This window comes from Marmota flaviventris, chromosome 3 (genome assembly GCF_047511675.1).
Source record: "Marmota flaviventris isolate mMarFla1 chromosome 3, mMarFla1.hap1, whole genome shotgun sequence".
NCBI lineage: Eukaryota > Metazoa > Chordata > Mammalia > Rodentia > Sciuridae > Marmota > Marmota flaviventris.
Window position 1 is genome coordinate 3,960,778 of NC_092500.1, and position 20,421 is coordinate 3,981,198.

Sequence of the window (20,421 nt, forward strand, 5' to 3'; positions counted from 1 at the left end):
TTCGTCTGACATAAATGTGTCCCTTAGTTTGCAAATTTGAAAATTACCCCAAGATTTTTATGTTTTGATTTCCATATGGTCAGAGAACACACTGCATAACTTGAATGCTTTCTGTTTCCTGGACACGAATACGGTCTATCTTGGTACACAGTTCATGTGCACTTGAAAAGAATATGTATTCTTCTTTTGTTGAGCAGGGCATTCTATAAGTTATAATTAGGTCAGGATGACTGACAATGTTGTCCAAATCATCTACTTCTTACCAATCTTCTGTCTACTTGCTCTATCGATCACTGGAAAAGGGTGTTAAAATCTCTGACCACAACGGTGAACTATTTTTCCCTTCAGGTCTAAGTGTTGCTGCTTCATGAACTTTGAGGCTCTGAGGTCATGTGGATTGATATTACAGATTGCATGTCTTCTTGATCATGGGACACTTTCATGATCAGCAGTGATCCTCTTTTCCTCTGTGATATTTCTCCTAGCTTTCCTTCGACCACTGCTACCTGGTGTGACTTTTCTGACCTTTTTCTTCCCACTTCTCTGTGCCTTTACATTGAAGGGGCGTTTCTTACAGGTAACACATAGTTGGGCCTAGACTTTTAGTCTAATCTGATCCTCCGGGATCTTCAGTTGGCCATCGCTGTGGCCTGAAAGTTGGTGTCCCCATAAAGTTCGTATGTTGGAAGCTAGTGACCAGTGTGATAGCGTGAAGAGGTTAGGCCACTAGAAGGTGAGGAGGTCCCGGGGGCTCCACCCTCATGCTTGTGACTGGTGCCCTTGTAAATGAGGCCTGTGGGAGCATTTGTGCCTTCCACCTGGGAGGACAGAGCTAGAAGACGCCATCTTTAAAGCAGAGAGCAGCCTGCGCCAGACACCAGAAATATGAGTGCCTTGATCTTGGATTTCCAGCCGCCAGCGCTGTGAACAATAAATCCTGCTGACCAACTACCCAGTCTCATAGCAGCCCAAATGGACGAAGACCGCTGTTTAGACGAGTTACCTTCAATGTGATACATTTTTTAAAATTAATTAATTAATTAATTTTTATGTGGTGCTGAGGATCGAACCCAGGGCCTCACACATGCTAGGCGAGTGCTCCGCCACTGAGCCCCAGCCCCAGCCCCTCAATGTGATAGTGACGCAGTCGCCGTTCGTCACATTAGTCTCTTTCTATCTTTTGTTCTTTTTTCCCTCTGTTCTTTTTCTGCCTTCTTTTGGGTGGGATTTTTTATGATTCCACCGTGTCTCCTTAGTTGTGTCTCTTTGCTGTGTGATTTTAGTGGTGGCTTTAGGGTGTGTGTATAAATCTCCAGTCTTTCAGCATCCAAGCGGTATAACAAGTGGCCTCACACCACTTCACAGAGCATGAGGACCCCACGTTCATTTCCCCTCCTGGCCTTTATACTATTTCTATACACTTTATTTATTTTACTTATACATATGTTTGAACCGTCAATTATCTTTTCTTTAACTGAGGCAAAATTTACATAATAAAATTGACCATTTTAAAGTGAACAATTCAGGAATGTTGAGAACATTCACAGCTTGGAGCCACCACCTCCACTGAGTGCCCACACACTTCCACCACTCCAGCACAGTCCCTCGTGCACTGAAGAGCTACACTCTGTTCCCCTCCCCACCCTGCCACTCTCGGCCACCACCAACTCTGTTTCTGTGGACTTACCTATGGGGCGTTTTCATGTGACAGAATAGGAAATAGGTGGCATTTCATGGCTGGCCTTTCCCTTAGCGTTTTGGATGTCCATCTGCATCATGGTAGGTCTCAATACTTTGTGACTGATCAATATTCCATTATATGTATATATCATAATCATCTGTTCATCCATCGACAGACATTTGGGTTGTTTCCATCTTTGGCTACTGTGAATATCATTGCTATGAGCATTCGTGTGTGGAGATTTGAGTACTAGTTTTAAAAAAAAAATTTATATACCTAGGAGTGAAATTGGTCAGTCCAATTTAAGTCTCTATTATAGTTTTAAAGTTATAATATTAAAATTTAACTTTCTGAGGAATAGCTAAGCTATTTCCCACAACATTTTACCCTCCAACCAGCAGTGCAGGAGCACCTCCACCTCTTGACACCCTCGCCAGCACTCCCTTTGTGACACTGTGTGAAGCCCCGCCTCCCGGGTCTGATCTGAAGTTCCCTAAAGATTGACGATGCTGAGCCTCTTCACCAGCTTGTTGGCCACAAGCTCTCCTGCTTTGGAGAAAGGCCTATTTAAGTGCATTGCCTAATTCAAGGAATTGAATTGATTTCTTTAGTTTTGAGTTGTAAGAGCTCTTAATATATACGGGATACTAGACCCTTACCAGTTCTATGGTTTGTACATATTTTCTCACATTCTGTAGATTGTCTCTTCAGCTTCTTGATAATGTCCTTTGATGCACAAAGGTTTTAAGTTTTGATGAAATCCTCTGCATCTATTTGTCTCACTGCTTGTGCTTTGGGTATTATAAATAAGAGTTCACTGCCAAATCCAGGGCCAGGAAGATTTACTACTATGTTTATTTTAAAATTTTATAATTTCACCTTTTATATGTCATATTTATCCTTTTGAGTTAATTGTTATGTGATGTGAGGGAGAGGTCTAATTTCATTCTTTTGCATGCAGATATTCAGTTGTCCCAGCATGTGCTGAAGAGACTCTTCTTTCTTTATTGAACAGTATTGGCACACTCATTAAAAACCAATTAATCATAGATGTTAGGGTTTATTCCTGTACCATTAATTCTATTCTATGGCTCCATATGCCAGTACCATGATGTTTGATTACTGTAATTTTTTTATAGTATGTTATGAAATTAGGAATTATGTCTTCAATTTGTTCTTCTTTTTAGAAAAAGAAGACCCTTGCAATTCCAAATAAATTGAGGCTTTTACATTTCTGCAAATTGGATTGGCAGGGATTGCACTGAGCCCATAGGTTACCCTGGGGAGTATTGCCACCTTAAAAATATTGTCTTCTTAATACCGTTTTATTGATTAAGGTCTTCTTTTCAATTATATTTCAAGGAGATTTGAATAATAAAAATCAATCTTAGCCATGGAGGGACTATTTTCTGTGTTCTTTGTTCCTCTGTGTAGATCTATATTTCTACCTGGTTTTACTTTTCCTCTGAAAAAAGGACATCAACATTTCTTGTTGTGCAGGCATATCACCAACGAGATTCCCCATTTTTGCATATTTTAAAGTATTAATTCACCTTTGGTTGTTTTTTAAATACTTTTTAAAAATATGAAATAATTCCAATTTGGGGGGTAATTATAGATGGAAAGCATGCCTTTATTTAATTAATTTATTTATTTGTATGTGGTGCTAAGGCTTAGACCCAGTGCTTCACACATGCTAGGCAAGCGCTGTGCCACTGAGCCCCAGCCCCAGCCCTTACCTCTGGTTTTGAGATTTCACTGAGTATATTCATATTGAAAATAGATTTTGAAAGGTAATTTTGCTTTAAATATGGGTACCGACTTTTTCTTGTAGTACTTTAAAGATACCGTTTCATTCTCTTCCCACTTATATTGTTTCTGATAAGAAATATGTTCCATTGTTATTTTCTTCCTCTGGATGTAATGTCTTTTTCCCCCTCTGGCTGCTTTTAAGATGTTTTATTTATCACTTTTTTAAAAAAAATTATGACTTGCTTATGATTTGCCTTGGTGTTTTCCTCATGCTGCTTGTATTTGGAGTTGAGTTCTCAGATTTGTGGTTTACAACTTTGTTTTGGAAAATGTTTGGTTATTTTTACTCTAATTTTTTTTCTATTCCCCATCTTCTCTTCAGGGATTCCGGTTACACAAGTGTTAGGCTACTTGTGTTAGGCTACTTGAAGTTGACCTACATCCCACTGATAGTCTTTATTTGGGGGATTCTTTTTTCTCTGTATGCTTCATTGTGGATAATTTTTATCATTATATTGTCAAGTTCATTGATCTTTTACAAAGTCTAATTTTCTGTTAATGCCATCCAATGTATTTTTCATTTCTTATTATAGTTTTTGATAAAGTCTGATTCGAGTCTTTTTTAAAAAATTACACATCTCTACTTAGTTATTTGATCTTGTGGAATTTAGTTATAGCAACTATTTTTTTAATATTTATTTTTTAGGTGTGGATGGACACAACACAATGCCTTTATTTTTATGTGGTGCTGAGGATGGAACCCAGGTCCTACCCGCGCTAGGCTAGCGCTCTACCGCTGAGCCACAATCCCAGCCCCTATAACAACTATTTTATGTCCTTTTTTTCTTTTTGCTAATTGCAACATTCATGTTAATTCTGATTAATAATAATCCTCATTATGGGTCATACTCTACTTCTTTGCATGCCCCGTAATCCTTGGTTAGATACTTGACATTTGTAAAATTTTATGGTTTTGCACACTGGATGTTTTTGTTTTTCACTAAATATTCTTGAGACTGGTTCTGGGATGCAGTTAAGTTACCTGGGACCGGCTTAATCCTTATGGGTCTTGCTTTCATGATGTATAGGCAGGCGTGGATAAGTACTCAGTCTAGGGCTCATGATTCTTCACCACATTTTTGTGCCCTCCACCCCCAACTACCAAATGTCCATGTGAGGTGTTCCATGCTGGCCCGTGGGAACAGAACCGGGCCTCTGTGAGCACTGTCCCCTTGGTCCTTTAGGGTGATTCTCTCACAGGCCTCCAGTAGTCTCCCCAGCTGTGCACAGAGATCTGTTTCTGGGCATCTATCTGATGAGCCCTCTGCACACCCCTGAGTCCTCTCCCACGCCCGTCTGGAGAACTCTAACCACTGGGCCCTCTCGGGCTCTCAGCTCCATTTCTGCAACTCAGGGAGTCTTCTGGGATCTGCCCAGGTTCCTCTCTCTGCACCGTGCCTGGACCCTCAAGGCGCAATGGTGGGCAATGGTTTGTTCCCTGTCTTTCAGGGATCAGTGCATTTCCCTGATATCCAGTATCTGGAAAACTACCATTTCAAGTGTTCTGGTTCTATGGTTGTCTTCAGCAGGAAACAACAGCCTGTTACTCCATCCTGGCCAGGATTAGGAGCACCCCTTTTTAACTCAGGCATGAGCCACCTCCTACTCGCAGAGTGTGAGACGCCATGAAACACTGGACCAAGCGGCCCTCTCCTCATGGCCCCTGCTCCCCGCAACCTCCCCGTGCACAGCACATGGCTGCTGGTTGTGATGGGCCAAGCTGTAGAGAGCCGTTTCAATAGGAAGAGAAGGATGTGTGATTTCACATGGGTTCCTGGGTGTCTGGGCTGCTCAGGGCTGGACCGTTACCTGGACAGAGGCAGGCAGCCTCCTATCATGTGGCCGCTCAGGTCTTTGTTCATGTAGAGGATAGGGGCCAGGCGTTCACTAGTGAGTGAACAAGGCAGAGAGGGCCTACAACTCCCAGGTTCAGGGAGAACAGCTTTCCCCTGAAATAGAGGAAATCTGAGGACCTCGTGAGAGAAGGGCAAGGTGCAAGAGCTCAGGAGGAGCTTACCCAGGTGGGGCGAAAATACAGTAACGGCCAGGGGCCTCGGTGGCAAGCTGAGCATCAAGCTGAGCCTAGAATCATGTCCACAGCATGGGGGTGTCACCCCTGGGGCAATGCCACCCAGGACCTCGAGAGCCACCAGGCTTTGGGCACACCCTTGGGATACCTTCTTTGGTGCTCAAGGTGGCCAGTGGGGTCACCTGCACCCTTCCCACTGAGGGGAGGCAGCTCTTGGGGCTGCTGCACGTCCAGGGAGGTAGAGCTCTGGCTCACTGGGACAAGCACAGCTCAGCAGAGCCAAGTTACCTGGGAATCTGGAGCAACAGAGCACTAACTGCACCATCCAGAGATGGCAGAGATGCACCATCTAGAGATGGCAGGCCCTCTGGCCTCTGAACTATGATGTGAGACACAGTGGCCATGACAGGAAGGCCCAGCTGGGGTTCAGTTCAATTTCAGGCTGCGATGAGTTGTTAGCAGGTTGAGAACCTGCAGCTCTCTCATCGGTGGCAGCACCAGGCAGTGAACATGCGTGTGCACGCAAGGTGGGCATGAGGGCATGGTGTGCACAGCAGCAGGGCCCCACATGCCTGAGTCTGAGATGGACTGAGACTGCCCACCCGCTCCAGCCCTGCCACTGGCAAGAATGTGTCAAGAGGTGCAGCTGGTGAGCTGACCCGACTTTGATGCCTGTCCCCGACCATGAAGACCACAGGGCCAGGACCCCCGCTCAGAACACTGGAGAGCATGCTGGGGCCCGAGGACTTGCTCCAGGGCCCTCCCCATGGGGCTGCCTGCCTGAGGAAGCAGCAGCGTCTCCACACGTCACCCCCTCAGCAGAGGCCTGTGGGCTGTGCCACACGCCAGGCTGTCCTAGGCACAGATGCAGTGACAAGCAGAGAGTCCAAGACACCTGCTCTTGTCTCAGGCCATACACGAAACAGATGCTGGGATGGGTGAGTGGCTGCGGGCACAAGTGCCCCAGGTGCCACTCTGTCGAAAAGGTGGCATGTCAACAAAGCCGGGAAGGTAGGTGAGGGGGTGAGCCGGCAGCCTTCTGAAGGTAGATGTCCTCATGGAGAGGTGGATGGGTGCAGGGGGCCCGAGGCAGGTGGGGACCTGGACATTCCAGCGGCGGAGAGGCCGTGGCTGCAGGAGAACTGCAGAGGAGAGGGGCAGCCGGTGCCGTCACACTGGGCATGCTCAGAGTGAGAGGAGATTCTGGGAGGGTTTCAGCAGAAGAATGATGTGACGTGGCTTGGGCTTGAAAAGGACAGTGATTGGAGACAGTCTGGTGGCCCGACCGAGGCAGGGAGCCCGGGGCAGATGAAGTTGAGACAAACCCCAAGAGCCAAGGTGGTCAGGTAGCCAGGCCAGGAGGTAGCGATCAGAGGCTGGACAGTCTGGAAGTTGCGGCCCCAGGACTGGCTGGCAGCGTCCATGGGAGCTTTGGGTTGGTGGGGAGCAAAGGCCACTGACTGAGGTCCCCTGTGAGCACCTGGCAGAGGGCAGCAGCTGGTCACGCTCTGAATTTGGGGAGGCTTGGTGGGGGCGTGTCTGGGGGGACAGGAGCATGTGGGCGTGTCAGCACCCGAGGCTACAAGGATTTGGGGGTCATCAGGTTTTCACTGGTCCTTAAAGCCTCGTAATGGGACAGATACCCGCGGAGCACGTGGAGGAGGGAAAACCCACCAACTTCACGCTGGGGAACTCCAGGGCCTCGAGGCTGGAAGGGAAGCAGGTGGCAGAGGAGCCCAGTAGGAGCCGCAGGGGAGGCAGGCGCTGAGCAGGGGCGTGTCGCCAGGGAGGAGGGGCTGGCCTAGTCCTTGCTGAGAACCGGTCCCCAATGAGCTTCCACTGACTTGGGAGCAGTCTGGTGGGCTTGGGGGTGCAGCCCAGAGAGCAACAGATGAACTCAAGGGCTCTGCTTTCAAAGGGAACAAAGAAACGGGGAGGTGGCCAGAGGGAAGGTTGGGCCAGAAGCCAGGTTTAAGATGGGAGACGTCACCGCTGGTGGTAAGAGCCGGGGCAGGTGCACTGGCTGTGGTGGAGGCTGGGGACAATTGATGGAGGGTGGGTCCAGAGCCCTAAGGGGCTCAGAGGGCCCAAGAGGAGCTGCGGGTCTGGAGCAGAGGCTCTGGGTGCTGTGGTTTCCAGAGACAGGGAAGAAAGCCCTGAGTTGAGGGAGAGGGCAGCAGGGGGGCAGGAGGGTCACAGTAGGGCATGGGCTGTGGGTTGCTGGGCCATGGTCACATTTGTGCCACAAGGCTGTGCCATGGAATGGGCGAGAAGCTGCATTTAACCAGGGGTGGGACTGTCAGATGAGGACCCAACGTGGAGAAGACAGGGAGTGGGGTGTGTGCAGGGGCAGAGCTGAGGCGAGGCAGGGAGGCTGGGGGCTGCAGGAGTAAGAGGCTCCCTGGCAAGGAGTTCGGCTGGGTCCCTGGAAGGGAACAGCTGAGCCTCAGCATCCTCCTATGTAAGATGTCAGTAACGGTCTCTTGCTGGCCCCAGTGGCTGGGGGTTGAAGCAGTGTGCAGGCAAGGCTCTGAGCGAGCACAAACCCTGTCCCCAGGGTCATCCAGGAGCCGAGGTCAAGGGCGTGCCAGGAGCCTTCCTGGTGGGAAGGTCTCAGAAGTGACTGTGTGAGCCCAGCCAGTGTGTGGGAGGCAGGCGCCACCTCCTCCTGTGGGCCATCCCCCAGAGGGCAGTGCAGGATCACCTCTGGCCAGGACTGCCCTGCTGGGAGCCTACTGGCTGCTGCCCTGCGGGGTCCTCCTCTCCTGCATCCAGAGCAGGTGCTGGCCAGCTCTCTGCAGCTCTTTCCCTGCCCCTGCTGAGCTACCAGCACCATCATAGTCCCTGGAGAGGTCAAGCCTCTTACCCTAGGACGCAAAGCCCGCAGGGAGGCCTGGGCCCGGAGTGCTCTGTCGCAAAGGGGCTTAGTTTGTCATCTTGAAGCTTGTGTGTTGGTCCCTCCAGGAAAACCGGAGCCTCACTTGCCTGGCTGGGACTGGCGCACCCTGGGCCCTCAGCCCAGGACAGCTGACCACCCCAATCTAGGGCTGAAGGCAGGGAAGGAGGGACCTGGGTCTGAGGAGCCCACCTGGGGGCAGGCGCAGAGCTGTAGTTGCTATTGCCTCTCCTGCTGCAGCCACAAGGGCAGGTGGCATGCCCAGGGATTCCATGGGGGTGGTGCCAACTGCTCATGGCACCCCTGTCCAGGGCCATATCTCCATGCTCTCCAGGACTTGGCCTACCTCTGGGTCTTGGCCTGTCCCCACCACATGCCAACTCCCAGCGAGGCCTGTGGAGGGTGGGGAAGTGGGTGTGCCCAGCCCATGCTCCGCCCCCGAGGCCCAGAGCACTGGCCAGGCAGAAAGAAGACCAGGCAGAGGCAGGACCCCGCAGGGATGCCACAGAGACCTAGCAGAGGAGGAAGGTAGAGAACAGGAAGGGGCAGAAGAGCCGAAGGGGCAGCAGCTGGAAGGGCTGAGAGGGGAAGGGGAGGTGAGGGGGAGCCAGCGCTGAGAAGCCGGAGGCTCAGAGTGGCTATGAGGGCATTAACTGTTTACAAGCTATTAATTGCTGGGAGCCCTCTAAGTTCCAGCTAAATGCCTCAAAGAAAACCCTATGTGCATAGGACTCGGGAACAGAGGCCCATGGGAACACCTCTGAGGTGTGGACCTCTGGGAACCTCAGGGACCTCACATTCAGACACCAGGTTGTGCAACCTGAATACCTGATGAGGCTGCTCCACCATCTCCTGCCCTCGATGACAGTGGAATGTGGGCTCACCGGCAGGAGCCATCGGCAGCAGCACCCAGTAAGACACCCAAGTCGCCCAATTACACCATCACCAACTGTGGCATCGCCCTGCAACCCAACCCAGGAAACTGGAGAGAACGCCAGCTGGGCCGGGCCAGGCGGAATCCGCTCTTGGCGAGGGCTGCCTGGCTGGCAGCGGCCTCTGCAGGCATGCCAAGCCACAAGCCCTGTGTGGTCGATGTGCAGAGGTGTCGGCCCCATTTCCCAGCCAGGGAAACTAAGGCCCACCAGGGCCAGGGCTTCTCCTGTCACTCAAAGCACAGCGGAGATCCCTGGGAGAAAGGCTGCTGGGAGCTGGTGCTGCAGACAGCTGGGGTCATGGGTGGTCTCAGCCGCCACATGCCGCCCTCTTGGCCACGGCAATAGCTGCCATTCATGGATCCTGATCTGTGTCGACACACGCCACGTGCTGTGGGCACGTCATTTCAGCAAGCTCAGTCCGCAGGTGCTATTACCACTTCTTGAGGGATGATGGAACCAAGACTCAGTGAGTCTGTCACTGGCCCGGTCACCCAGCTAGCGAGTGGCAGCACTAAGCCCAGCCCTGTCTGACTCCAAGCCCATGCTCTTTCCACAGTGACTCTCTGTCTCTAGCTGAAGAACAAGCAGGCTGAAGGAACGTGCGTGTGTTAGTGCCCTAGTGTGCACATGTGTGTGTGCACAACCAGGCCCAGCTGCAAAGAGCCACACCGGCCTCCTGCCTCTGACATGCCGTGGGCCGTGAGCCTGGCCCCGCAGAGCTGGGAGCCAACTACAGCTGGCCCACCCACGAGCCAGTAGCTCTCTGTGCGCTTAATCAGTAAGATATGTTTCTGGAATAAAAACCACATCAGCATTTTCATTTTCAAGTTCAGACAAGGTTTTTTTTTTTTTTTTTTTCTTCCCAATTTTCCCTTCACATGGGTGAGGCTAATCCTTTTGCTTGACTGACAAGTCTTTAGACTCAGCCATGTTTAAAGCAGCAAGTCAAGGACAACAGGCAGGTAAGCTCTGCTTCTTCCAGGGTTTCAGGTCTCAGTGGACCACAACCCGTAACCACCAGTGTGAAATCTAAAACAATCACGAGCCTCCAGCCGGGGCTACGCGGTCCTTGCAAGCCCCCACGGAAGGGGCTGCATGGGTCCTGGTCTCCTCCCGTGACCTTCTTTAGGGGAGGAAGACCCACAGCTAGCGGGGCTTCTGCACTGGGAGCTCTGCAATGCTGGGCTAGGGACAGAAAGACAGCAGACAGAATACACAGGGCGAAGATGAATGGGGACGAGGAGGGAGGGGAGGAGTGCAGAGCGGGGCCGGGAGCTACTACAGCCTGCGGGGCCCAGGTGTGAGCCAGCAGCTCCGGAGAAACCACTCAGAACCAGGGAAGACGGAGAGCAGGAAAGAGTGCCTCTCTAGAGTGGAGAGGGTTTACCATGGCGACAGAGTAAATATTAGAGTTTCCTCCCCCCTGCTTAGTGTTTTTCAGAGTATATTCAAATTAAAAGTCTCTGATCCTAGAACTGAATTTGACTTCTATTTAATAAAAGGTAGGGGGTGGGGGGTGGTGCAGAGGCAGTCAATTCGTTGGGCATTTGTCCAGGAAGCTTTCCAAAAAGCAGCACTTAAGTAGAGCCCTAAAATTGAGTCAGAATTAGCCAGGTGGGTGAGGTGAAAGGTGGCTACAATCAGAGCTAAGGGCATGTCTAACTTCCAGAGCAGAAAGTGAGCAAACTCAGGCCAGACTCAGTGTTCTACTGGCATCCTCAACTTGGTGATTCCTCACTCTCCCAGGCATTGCTGGAGGTTTGACACCTGGGCTCTGCCCACTAAATGTCAGTTATAACCCTTGACTGTGACAACTCAAACTCCCACACATTCCCAAGTGCCCCCTGGTGGGGGTAGAGGGTACTGCCACCAGAGAACTACTGGGGCAAATAGGGTGTGGGGGCGGGTAAGAGGAAGATGGGGAGGAGAGGGAGGGAGGAGGCAGAGCAGGAAAGGATGATGATTAAGACAAGGGTGGCAAGAGGCAGGTAGCAGCTGGATCCTACATGGCCTCCAAGGCCCTACTGGGGAGTAGCCACTAAGGAATTTTGGGATAGGGGGATGACACAGCTGCACTCTAGACCACTGGCTGCCAGGTGAGATAAGCTTTAGAGGGACATAAAGTCCTAAGATTAACCACAAATTCAATTTCTTTAATACATATAGGGCTATTCGGATCTTCTATTTCTTCTCGTGTCCATCTTAATAATTCAGATCTTTCACAGAAATAATTTCATCCAAGTTGTTCATGATATTTTTTCTTGACTGTAGGACTTGTAGTGATGTCCTAACTCTCACTGCTGATGTTGAAAACTTATGGTTCTTTTCCTTGAGCTGGAGACCTACCAATTTCACTGATCTTTTCAAAGAACTAGCATTTGGTTTCACTTATTTTCACCATTGTCTGCTCACTTTCTATTTCATCAATTTCTGCTGTTATTAGTGTATTTATTTTGTATTACATCTGTTTTCATTTCTTCAGTTTCTAATGGTAGAAACTTAGATCACTGGCTTTAAACATCTCTTATAACAGCATTTAAAGCTCAAATGTCCTTAAGCACTGCTTTAGCTGTATTGCAAAAATGTCTGTATATTGTTTTTCCTTATTCAAGTCAACATATTTCCAATTTGCCTTGCATTTTCTTCTTTGACTCACAGGTTATGTATAAATGTACTCTTTAATTTTCAAATGTTCAGACGTTTCCAAGTATTTTGTTGTTGTTGTTCTTATAGACTTAAATTTAATTCTATTGTGGTCAAAATTTAGTCTGGATGTGTAATCATATTCTGTATGATTTTAAGTACAAAAACACTTCATTAGGATACAATTCTGAGTGAAGTAGAATGAAAATGCAGATACTAGAAGAAAAATTAAAACATTGTTTCTAAACATTACGAGAGTATGTTCATCTTCAGAATAGATTATGGTGGGAAACACATTTCTATATATTTCAATTCTATTGAAATCATTTAAAGTGATATAATAGTTCTACTTTGAAGTATATCATTTGCTGAAAATTATGTTACTTGCAACTAAAAACTTGAGATGGAAAAATTTATTTATCAACTTGAAATGTTGACAGAAATTTTTTTCAGAGTTCTTTTAGGGAAATGCAAATTCTTGAAGACAAGTGGGATAAATGATGAGTGAAAGGGCATGTGGGACAGGTCTTTTTAGACAGAAGGAGAGGGGAGGACTGCCTGTGAATCAGGTGCTTGTGCGGGTGAAGGGGAGGGCCTGGCCTTGACAGGTGGGTCCTTTCATTGTGCCAGAAGGATGGGGGAGAAGGGGCACCTTCAGGAAGGCTGGAGGGGGTTTCTGTCTCAAGGTCCCGGGGAGCGGGTGAGGAGGGTGGGGTTGGACGTCTGGGATAAGTGAGCTTTCAGACATCCTTGGTGGAGTTCAGTGGGCGCAGAGGGCAGACATGTGGGCAGTAACGGGGACCACTTCACACCTCACAGGACCTGTGTCACTTGGGCGCCTGTCACAGCTGCACTCGCATCTCTTTGATGATTCAGCTGGAGAGCACGGTGGTCTAGTCCCAGCACCTGGCCCATGCCCTGGCACCTGGTGTTTGCCAGGCTGGGTCAGGGCTGCCCTAATGAAGGGATGAAAGGCCAGCTGAGCAGGCCGAGGTGTCACCATAGCACAGCCGTGTGGGAGGCATGCTGGGCTGCTGAGACTACTCTTGTGGCTGTAGTGACCTGATGACTGTTTCTTGCAAGTGTCAGGCTCATCTCCTGCCTGGCGCCTGACAGGAGACCACCTACAGCAGTGGGCACATGTTCCAGAGATCTGCAGACATTCAGGTCAAGGTGCACCCACTCCTTGGAAGACTTCTTGGAGGAAGAGGGCATTATGGTGGGGCTTGAAGGGATGAACAGGCCTTTGATATGGATAAAAGCTGAGAGGAAGACATGGACCCTACCTGCAGATGGAGCAGGGTGGGTGGGAGCCAATCCCAGCCCAGTTCTCCCTTCCGTTGCCAAGGCAGTATTCTTTGGGTCTTACTCCTGTACCCCACTCTGCAGGAGCCCCAGCAGACTGCAAGTTGCTGAGCATCTTCTAAGAGTGAAGCGGCTTACATAAACAACAATCAGGCTTAATCCTCACGTGACTCCTTTGACTGAAGACAGTGATGCTCAGAGGTGCTAAATCACCTGCCAACCCAGCTAATTAGGAACACAGCCTCAGCGGCTGCCTACTGCAGCGTCCCTTCGGCCTCAGAAATCTCTCCTGGACGGGTGTCCCCTATGTGCACTAGCCCCAGCACAGCCCCTGCTGTGGGTGGGCACAGGTGCTGCCCAAACCTCAAGCCCTCCTCCCACACCCCCCACACGTGGCCTGTTGGACGTAGCAAACCACTCAGTGGTTCTCAGAGGTGTGGTTCTTGGCTGGAGGCTGATGCCCGCACTGGCTCCTTGCCTGGAACGCCCTCCCAGCCCACACCTACCTATGAGCTGCCCTTTCCTGGGCAGCTCCTGCTCCTACACTCTGGGACACACCAACTTCTTTACTTACAAGTTTGCCTCCCTTCAGCAGCTGTGAGCTATGGGAAAAGAGGGCCAGGGAAAAAGCATTTTATTGACCCAATCTTCAGCAAATACTGAGCAGTGTGTACTCAGCGTCACTTTGCTTGGGTTGCCATAACAAAACAAGCTAATGGCTTCAACAAAAGAAACCTATTTTCTCATAGTTTTGGAGTCTGGAAGTCCAAGATCCAGGCGTTGGTAGAGTTGCTTTCCTTGTTGGCCTCTCTCCTTGGTTTGAAGGTGGCTTCCTGCATGCTGTCTGTCACATGGTCATCTCTCTATGCACCTGGTGTGTGCCGGTCGCTTCTGACACTAGTCAGACTGAGTCAGGGCTGCCCTAACGACCTCATTTCAATCACCTTTTTAGAGCCCGTCTCTGAAGATAGTCGCGTTCTGACGTATTAAGGCTAGGGCTTCATCACATGAACTTGGGGGGAGACAATTTAATCCACAACTACTAACTATGACTGACAGTCCTGCTCTTCCCAGATGGCTGGTCCAGCGGGCTGCAGGCAAGCTAACACGGGGCCTGGATGCGCAGAGTGCCAGGCAAGGTCTGCGTCTCTGCTGACGCGGGTGCACCCCTTCCTCTCACCCCCCGCCCCTCCCTAAGGTCACCTGCGTCAGCACTCCACTGCATCAAGGTACCGTGATGGTTCCTTTTAGGGGGCAACCTAACTGTTGCTCAGATAGTTGGTCAAGCATCATTTTGGCTGTCCACAAAGGTGCTTCTGGACAAAATGAACACTCAATTTCTGGACTGAGCAAAGTGCAGTGCCCTGCCAGTAGGGGTGGCCCCATCCAATCCTCTGGGGGCCAGAGGGACACAAAGGCTGGCCTCCTTCTCTGGAGTGGAGCGTTTTCCTGCCTTCTGACCTGAGACGAGACGTCAGCTCCTCCTGGGGCTGGAGCTGCATCACTGCCCCTCCTGAGTCTCCCACTTGCCTGCTGTGGATCTTGGGCTTGTCAGCTCAGGCAATCGAATAGCCAAGTCCTTACACTATGTCCCTGTCTCTAGGTATGTCCCATTGGTTCTGATCCTCTGGAGACCCCTGAATACTAGTGATCTGGATTGTGAGGAGCAGCAGAATTTCAAGGAAGAGCACTCAGAATTGATTCTGGAATGGGCTCTCTAACCTGATTAAAGGTGCCGAGGATGTAAAGAGAGCAGACAGTCCACAGAGTGACTTAGTGGTAGAGACTGCAGGATCTTACCATTGCACCCCCTGATCAGACACACGCAAGAAGCAAGGGTCTGGGTGATTGCACACAATTCCAAGCAGTTTTCCCAAATCAGCAGATCTGAGATTTGCTGGTCGCTTCTTATGTCACTGGACCAACTGGGGAAAGAAAAGGGTGAGGTCAGGCCCTGCATGAATGACCCGAGAGCATGTATGTGTGCCTGGATGAGCCTTCGGTCTCCTGCAGCTGCAGGCTTGAGACTGCTCAAAATCAAAAGCAGAATCCCCCCCTGGGACTGGCTGGTTCACAGTGCAGGTTTAATTCCCCACCTGGCGGGCATCCACCTTTACAGGGAAGGCTTTGATTGGGAAGGAAAGAGATCCTGAAGTTATCATGGGGACTTGTAGGAAGGGTTCCAGTGAAGCTGGGGACCCTGGGCCCCTATATTCTGATGAGCCTCTGCCAGCAGAAGTGGCCTCGCACATGTTCAAGAGGACTACTGCTGCGCTGCCTGGGGGCACCATGACCCCTCCCACCTCAGGCAGTGCCATAGCAGGATGATGCTCATTCTCCTCAGGACCCACCTTCAATGCCCCTCTGCTTCTAGACCCCTTATTAGGGCTGCAGTCCCCTAAATTTGAGGCACAAATAATGACCCATGAGGTACACTCCAAAACGATGACTTCACTTCCTAATTCACACAGATGGAAATTCAGAGACCATGGGGGAAGGCCATGAGGACGTGGACAATGGCGTAAGGCACACAGGTTGAGTCAGGCAGAATCTACCGACAGGCTCCTGAAGCAAGGGCCGGGAACACTGGACCTGCTTTGCTTTGATGCAGAGGAGGGGTTCAGAGGTTTGGGAGGTTGGAGTGTGTTAGAGTCTGTAAACAAGTCAAGATGGCACCTGGCATTTTGCAGAGGGAGTGGTTTGTGAAGTAACGCCAGCGAGCCATTAAGTGTGGAGATTCCTTATTGGTTGACTGCTGTATCTAGTTTATGTTAATTAAGATAAGCTGGGTGGAATGTATATATACCCCTCCTGTCCTACAATAAACGGCTCCCACTCCTGCTGTATCAAGGTACACAAGTTGCTCGTCACCCCCTGGTTATTTTGCTGCAGCCGGACTGTGGCAGGAGTGCTCCAGTGGATTTGCCATTCAAGGCCCAACTGTCCCACCTGTGAGGGCCCCGAAGACACACCTCCACCGTGACTGCAGAGATATTTTTGAGGAGAACCCAGACATCCTTGAGGAACTTAGGGGTGGCTCTCCTATGCAGGCCAGACCTGGAAATGGGAACTGCTATAACCAAGTGAGAACCAAATGCACGGATACAGGGGTGGCAGAGGCCAAGGGGTGGTACCCAGATGCCAAAGTAAAGGTGGGCACAGTTACCGTAATGGATGGCAGAGTCAAAGCAGTAACAGAAGTTTGATCCATGCACAACTCTGACCTTGGCTAGCTGATCATGGTGTTCCCAGGAGTCAGACAGGGAAGCCTAGCATTCTTAGAGCTGTGGAAACAGAGAAGTTCTGTCAAGTGAGCAAAAGTCTAACCCGAGCGAGTTCACAGGCCCAGAATCCCCTGAGTGAGGGAGGCCCTGTCCCCACTATTCCTTGACAAAGGATGTTGCCATTCATCACTCCTCCCAGCCTTCCCCAGGGACCAAGGCCTTTTACCAGGGTAACTGCACAATGGGGAAAAGGAATAAGCAGACTTTGTGTGTGTGTGTGTGTGTGTGTGTGTGTTTTGGGGAGTTACTGCACATTGGTTCTGAACTGCTGCCTGTTCCAGAAGACCCCTACATCACTGCGGTCCACTAGTCAGGGGAGGGGCTAATGGAAATCAAGGGACTGATGGTGTTTTAGCTCAGGTCCATCTCACAGTGGGCCAGTAGGTCCCCAAATCCACCCTGCGGTTATTTCCCTAGCTATGGAATACAGGACTAGAATAAACTATCTCCTGGTACCCAAGGGAGCTGGGTCCCAGGAGCCCCCAGACACAAACACTCTGGCTGCTCCAGTCCCTAGACAAATGCTGCAGTGTTTACTTCTAACCTGCCACGCCCTCCCGCGCATTCTACACACTCTAGATGACTTGTAATACCTAATGCAACAGAACTGCTAGGTAAATGACCGTCACACTGTATGTTTTATGGAACGAGGACAAGAAAGGTGTACATGTTCAATACAGACACAATTTTCCTCCAAATATTTTTGACCCACAGTAAGTTGAATTTGAGGATGTGGAGTCCAGGGATGCCGAGGGCCAGCTGCACCTCACAGCCCTACCTCGGGACATCAGCTCCCTGGGCCTCTGGCATGATGTCCTTTGCAGGATCTTGGCTGCCTTTGCCCGCACAAGGCACTACACTGAGCCATTTGTGATGCTTCCTCATGCAGCTTGTGAGCAAGTAGCAACTGCTGGAGATTTATTGGTAAGATGTGTGTCAGAGCATGGGAGGGAAACCCAATAGCCTTGGGGCCTTCCACCAGCCTGCATTCCAGGGCCCTGGGGCCCCGGCATGCTAAGATCCCAGGTGGAAGGTGAAGGGTACACTGTCGCACCAAGTCCCTCCCATGCCAACAGGCATGGGGAGCAAGGCTTGGCACGAGGCCTGGGGACTCTGGGTTTGGAGACAGCATACTTCTCATTTAGGTGTTACGGAGTGACCCAAAAAGCTGCCACATTTGAGTAGGGCCTGAATGGAAGGCTGTGCAACAGGTCCAGATAGCACTACGTGGGCCACATGACCACAACGCCTGGGAGTGCGTGGAATGTCCATGGGGCCAGAGATGCTGTCTAGAGCCATTGGCTGCCCCTTCGCTATAAGCCCTTGAGGATTTTGGGGTGAAGCCCTGCCACTCTCTGCAGTTAATCTCTCTTCTTTTGAGAAACTGACTGTGGCCTGAGCAGAGCCTAAGTGGAGATTAAATGTGAAACCATGGGCCACCAACTTATTCACTGAACTGCTGTCATAAATTGGGTGTTAACAGGCCACCAGGCCTCAAAGGTGGGCATGCACAGGGCTCTAGCATCAATGGAAGTGGTATGTAAGTGATGGGCCCAGGAAGGCCCTGAAGACCTAGTTAGATGAAGTGGCCCAGATGCCACGCATGGCCTCCCTCCTGCTCCACGGCCTTCTCTCCCTGGTTTAGAGATCAACAACGGCAACCCTACAAGCCTTCTCTGGGACACCCCTGGAGGAGCCTAATGAAGGGGAATCTCAGTGGCAGAGCTTCAGCAGGGCACTTAAGTAAGCTGGAATGGCCACGTGTGATCACAAACCAATGCATGGTCTAGCTGGAGGGCAGGAGACTTGGAAAGAACATGATTGAAAAATTGGTGACAAGGAAATCTGGTGAGGAGCTATACACAGACCTCTCTGAATGGGAAAAAGTAGGCATCTGCCTCGTGTGAATGTTCACAGAAGGGAGACTCTGCAAGAAGCACTGTAATAATCAAGTGAAGACGGTGGCTGCAGTCAGCCTCCTCCCAGCTACCCCTACCACCACCCTGCGGGCTCATGGACCAGTGGCCATGGGGGCAGAGATGGAGGTTATGCATGGGCTCAGCAACACAGATTCCCACTCTCAAAGGCCCATCTGGCTGGGGAGCCCCGAGTGCTCATTCCCCAGGATTCATGAGCTGCATTGTGGTGTTGATGACAATGAACTGCTCCCATGGAGGAAGGGCCAGTAGTTTCTCTTCACTCTGGATACAGTTCTGCCTTCTCTACACACAGGGTTATAGAAGGCAGGAGCATGGAGTACACAGCCAATCACACAGGTCACCACGGCTGTCATGAGGACTTCCTCTCCTCCTCTTCCATGTTCGTGCGTGCGTGGCACAGAAAATGACTTCAGTTCTCTCTACTTCCGTTCTCTCATCATGCAACCTAAGGTGTATTGACTCTATAGTATTGTATTTGAGTATTGTTAACTTTACACCAAGTGCTTCAGTTACAGGATGTTGAGGACATGGGTAAACAGCACTCAAGGACTTTACCTTCTCTTCTGGTGAAGGGGCTGGTGTGTTTTCAGAGGTTCACATCAGGCAGAATTATGACCCTGTTACTGTCCTGATTTGGAGATTCAGTATGGTTTATGCAGATACATATGGGCCAAGATGACAAAGGGTGGATTCACGATGGTTAATTTTATATCAGTTTGACTGGCTACTGGATGCCCAGATATGGCTAAGCATTACTTCTAGGCGTGTCCATGAAGGTTTCAGATGAGGCAGTGTTTGAACTGGACTGAGTGAAGAAGGTGTCCTCCTCAGTGTGAATGGACATCACCAGCCCACCGAGGGCCTGAAAGAATACAAGAGTCGAGAAGCTCTCTGCCCGACAGCTTGTACTCAACCTCAGGCTTCTGTTCTTGGACTGGGGGTTGCACCCTGGGCTCCCTGACTTGCTGAGGGGCAGGCAGTGAGACTCTTCAACCTCTACGATTGTGTGAGTTGAATCCTTAATTTATATACGGAGAAATAACCAATGGGATTCATATGTGTATAAATACACTGGACATATTTTCATTTACAACACACAGGATACATATAATGTACAGGATATACAAACACAGGGGTGTGTATCCTGAACCCTAGCAAATTCTCCTTTTTTCTCTCTAAAAGGTTACCATCTTAATTCTTAATGAAGTCCATTTAATTAAATTTTTAAAGGTAGTTAAGAAACTTATTCTATATAAGGTCACAAGACTACTTTCCAGAAGTTTAAGGCTTTGCTTTTCAAAGCTCTACAATCCACCTAGAAAAATGACATTTTTATACCATATAAAGTAGGGGTCACCCCGCTATGTCCAGCATGATATGTTGAAAAGAACACCTTTCCCTGGGTCTGCAAAGGCACTTTGAAAGATGTACCTAGGGTACACATGAAGCTCCATTTCTGGACTCTTCTGTGGTCTGTGTACTATCCTGGAGCCAGGACAATGATGGCACTTTGGCTATTCTTCTTCTTTTTGTTCACAATTCCTTATGTTTTAAAGTTTTCTCTTTATTGCCAGCAAATAAAAACTCGAATAAACCTTCATGTGATGGCCTTGTATCCAGCAAAACTGCTGTATTCATTTGTTCATTCCAACACCTCGTGTAAACTTACAATGTAAAGAAGAGTAAGTGGCAAAGAGTGATTAACTTTGTCTTGTTCACATCAAAAGGAAAAATTCCAGCATTTCTTTAAATCTAACATTTGCTATAGTAGTTTTGGTAGAGGCTCTTTATAAGAAAAATTTCAATCTATTCCTAATTTACTTAGTTTAAAAAAGTTGATGACTAAGTTTTGAATTTTATACTTTATTTCTGTACTGAATATATTTTGTTAAAAAT

The 20,421-nt window shown here is 49.5% G+C and overlaps 1 long non-coding RNA gene across 1 annotated transcript; it reads right to left on the bottom strand.

Annotated features, from left to right (window-relative positions):
- Positions 1–12,394: 12,394 nt before the first annotated feature.
- LOC114107255 (uncharacterized) lies at positions 12,395–19,030 on the bottom strand. The gene is made up of 2 exons (XR_003585311.2): positions 16,526–19,030; positions 12,395–15,226 (listed from the first exon to the last, which is right to left on the bottom strand). It is a non-coding gene; the product is annotated as an uncharacterized lncRNA (long non-coding RNA).
- Between the last annotated feature and the right edge of the window lie 1,391 nt (positions 19,031–20,421).